Source organism: Geospiza fortis, unplaced genomic scaffold (assembly GCF_000277835.1).
Source record: "Geospiza fortis unplaced genomic scaffold, GeoFor_1.0 scaffold114, whole genome shotgun sequence".
Taxonomy (NCBI): domain Eukaryota; kingdom Metazoa; phylum Chordata; class Aves; order Passeriformes; family Thraupidae; genus Geospiza; species Geospiza fortis.
In genome coordinates, this window is record NW_005054383.1 from 732,393 (window position 1) to 736,023 (window position 3,631).

At 53.0% G+C, this 3,631-nt stretch overlaps 1 protein-coding gene across 5 annotated transcripts in view; it reads right to left on the minus strand.

Annotated features, from left to right (window-relative positions):
* The window catches only part of LOC102036376 (ankyrin repeat and fibronectin type-III domain-containing protein 1-like), a 177,781-nt gene that overhangs the window by 37,471 nt on the left and 136,679 nt on the right, over positions 1-3,631 (minus strand). The gene's annotated exons all lie outside the window — the stretch shown is intronic.

Here is a 3,631-nt window from a genome sequence, read left to right on the forward strand (position 1 = left end):
CAGGAATGCTGCATTTTTCCTGGCACCATGGGAATAGGCTATTCCAACCACGGATCACAGGGAGGCTGTCTGACAGGGAAAACGCCGGGAGCCTGGACAGAAAATGCAGTGAGTAAGCAATGAAGAAGAAAACAGAGGGAAATCAGCGTGAACAAGTGGTGAGTATGGGAAAAGGAGTGTGGGGGGAAAGCAAACCCAGGAACAAACAGAAGGAAAACCAGAGCTAGAGCTAAAAAGCAAAAGGAAGGGACAAAAGGATTTCAGAAGAACAAACCTGCAGGGCTGAAAGTCCCAATGAGCAATGGAGCTGAGAGGATGCAAGAGGGAACAGAGGCTCCCAGCTCTGCTCACACAGGAGCGAGCCAGGGATTGCAGCCCTTCCATTGGATTAAGCCTCACTTAAGAGGGAAGGTACATGTGGGGCATAGCTCAGGTAACAGGCACTGGAGAAGGCTCTGCTCGCTCTAAGTGGGGAGAACAGGGATTGCTGGAGTTTTGACATTGCTGTAGGACATTGTGAGGACTCCATGGGAATCACCAGCTTTCACCTTCGCCTCACCAGCAGAATGTGGTGGGCTTCAAGTCAAGGGTGCTTCACTAGCCTTGTGCTGTTTAGGCTTGGGAGCTAGATTAGGACCAGAGATCACAGAAAGCAGAGCTTTACTAAACAAAATCCCAACTACTTCCTTGCCTAAGTTACTTTTGCCTCATTTGGAGCAGAAGCTGCCTTGGTGACCCAGCGCACACCATCCAGCAAAGAGGAGAAGGGAATCAGCAAACCTGGGCAAAACCAGACATGTGCAGCCCCCAGGTTTCTCCCAAAGACTGGGAAAGCTCCTCTCCAGCACCTCTGAGCAGCAGGACACCAGCACAGGGAGCCATGGGCTGAGGTGATCCAGCACAGGCCTGAACACTGGGGACTTTGTGGCACTGGCTTAAAAAAAATACCCTAAAAAAGGCCTAATAATGAAGTATTTATTTCAGCAAACAACATATGAATGAAAGAAGTGTTTTCTCAATACTTCACTTTTTCTCTGCCTTCTCTCCCTTCCCCCCAGCAATTTTGTTTTTAATAAGTGGAACTAACAGGGCTTCGCTCGCTGCTGCCGGGCTGGGAGCAGGGCCTGGTGCAGCACAGGAACACGTGCCATGGGAATAGAGCTGCCTTGTGCCACCAGCGTGCCCCCTGAGCCAGGGACATGGGCTCTGATGGACACACACACTCCTTGGGAGCATCCCCGGGCTGGGCAGCAGCACAGGACATCCAGCCCCTCACTTGTTGTGGCAGCAAGGAACTGCATCTCCTGGCCTGGGGCTCCTGGCACTGGAGAAGGGCCACGTGGAGGTGAAGGCATCTGAGTCCTGTCCTACCTGGCTGTGCTCAGAGCAGGAACACAGTGTTAGGCTCCGTGCAGCTCCTTCACTTCTACCTCAGCTCCATCCACCCCTGCCTGAGCATCTGAATAATTGGGAGCCCTGGAAAACTGGCTCAGCTTGTCCTGTGTGGGGATGGGTTGCACTGACAATGCTTTGGTGGGAATTTCAAGCAGGAAACTCCAATCCCTGTCCCAGACTGACACCCAGCTTTTCAAAGCAAAGAGCACAGATGATGTCATGCTTTTCTACCTCCTCCTTGACAACAGGCAACAGCAGGTTGAGAAGCTGTCCTTGGCCTTCAAGCCTTGAGGAAGGATGGGCAGGATTCTCAGAAGCTGCTGATTTGGGAAAACATGGTCCACTGCTCTTCCATGCCACTCCTACCCATGTGGGATGAGCTGAACCGATCACACACAGTGTGGGTTCTCACCTCTGTGCAGAGGCAGGTGAAAGGATGCAGTGGGAGCCCTGGGTTATAAATACAGCCAGATTTGATGGGGGTAGATATTTGCTCTGAAAGACAAGTTAGGCATCTGTAGGATTGCCAGGATATGAACCAAGTTTCCCAGCCAGAGCACTGAAGAGCAGCCTCACGTGCAGCCCAGGATGGTTTGGAGTGACTACCTGAGGGTGCTGATCCTGCTGTGATGAGCAGAGATCCCTGGTGGTGTACAGGGAACACAGAGAAAAGCTGTTTCACACCAAGGAAAAGGCCAGGAGATCCCTTAGCAGGTCAGGGCTGCAGAGAAGGCTGGGACAATCTCTGAATGCCTCTCTGAGGCCCTGTGCACGTGAGATGGATGGGAGCAGGCAGCGGGCAGGGTTCTCAGCCCACTGCCACCCTCACCACTGTGACCCGCTGGGGTGACCCCTCCTCTGTGCCCTGCCAGCCCCTGAGCTCCAGCAGCCTGAGCCACCCACTCCTGGCTGCCCTGGTGGTGTCTGATCCAGCCCAAGACATCTCCAAGCTGTGGATCAAACCCCAGTGCAGGGTGGGAGTCCTGCCTGGCTGTGCCTGTGTCCCTGCAGGATGGGGACATCAGGGCTGTGTCCCTCAGCCTCAGAGCCCTGAGCTGCAGCAGGAGGGCCCACAGCAAATCCAAGGCAAAGGCAGCCCCTCCTCAGGCAGAGCTCCTTTCCAGGCTGCTCCACAGAATCCCTCCAAAAGAGCATCGTCTGCCACTGCCGCGAGTCCTTGCTGCACAAGGTGCTGTGCCAAATGCAAGACAGATGGTTTCCCCCAGGAAAACGCTATGGAGTGGGGGAAATGTACCACAAATATCCCCCAACAGGGCTAAACTGGGACCTGGGGGCTTCAAAGACACATTTAGAGAGGAAAGAGATTTGATGGGTTCTCATGCTCCTTTGTTATGAATATAAAGACAAACTCTGATTGTTTTTAATGAGCTCTCTGTTGTTTCCCTATTTGCTACATTACAAATTCACATATTTGTCTCTTTGGGAGATTGAGAGTAATTGCAGACCAGGTTTCCTCATGACATCCTCTTAGCAAAGGGAAGAAAGTTGTGTAAGTGGAGAGGAAAGCAGTCTGTGCCTAAATATCCTGAATTCTTTGCTTCATTAATATCTGGTGAGCTTTGATGCTCAAGGAACCTCAGATAAAGGAAGCCTTTGAGGAGGGTTCCACAGCCTCACACTGAAGTGTTAGAACACACAATAAATGCCAGAAAGATCTCCAAAAAAAGCAGGGAAATTGAAAACCAAATTCGACATTCTTGCCATTTCTAAGGACTTTTCTTTTTTTTTCTTTTTTTTTTAAGTTTTACCCTCCTTTATCCAAGCAGAAAGCAATGCAATTTCCAGCTCTTTTGAATACCCTTAGCAGGTCACCTCTAACGCTGGGATGGCTGGCTGTGATCTGCTTCCAAGGCTTGCATCAGAGCTCAGAACCCGGGATGAATGCCTCCCTGCCCGAGTGGGGAATCTCTCTGAGACCTGGGCTCACACAGGGGCCCCAGCAGTGCAGCAGAGGGAAGGAGGGAGCCCTGCACCCCTGGGACAGCCGGGACCCTCCCACTGCTCCAGGCATGGGGACGGAGGGCAGCCCCAAAGTGGCCCTGCAGATCCCAGAGCTCCCCCAGAGGCTGAGGCTGCCCCGCTGTGCTGGGAGCTCCAGCTGAGCCAGGAGAGGAGCACAGGGCACTGAGGGACCCCGGGATGCTCCTCCAGCAGCTCCAGTCCCTGTGTGCCTTTGTCCCTGCCCCTGGGGGAAGGGGAAGGGGAAGGGAAGGGA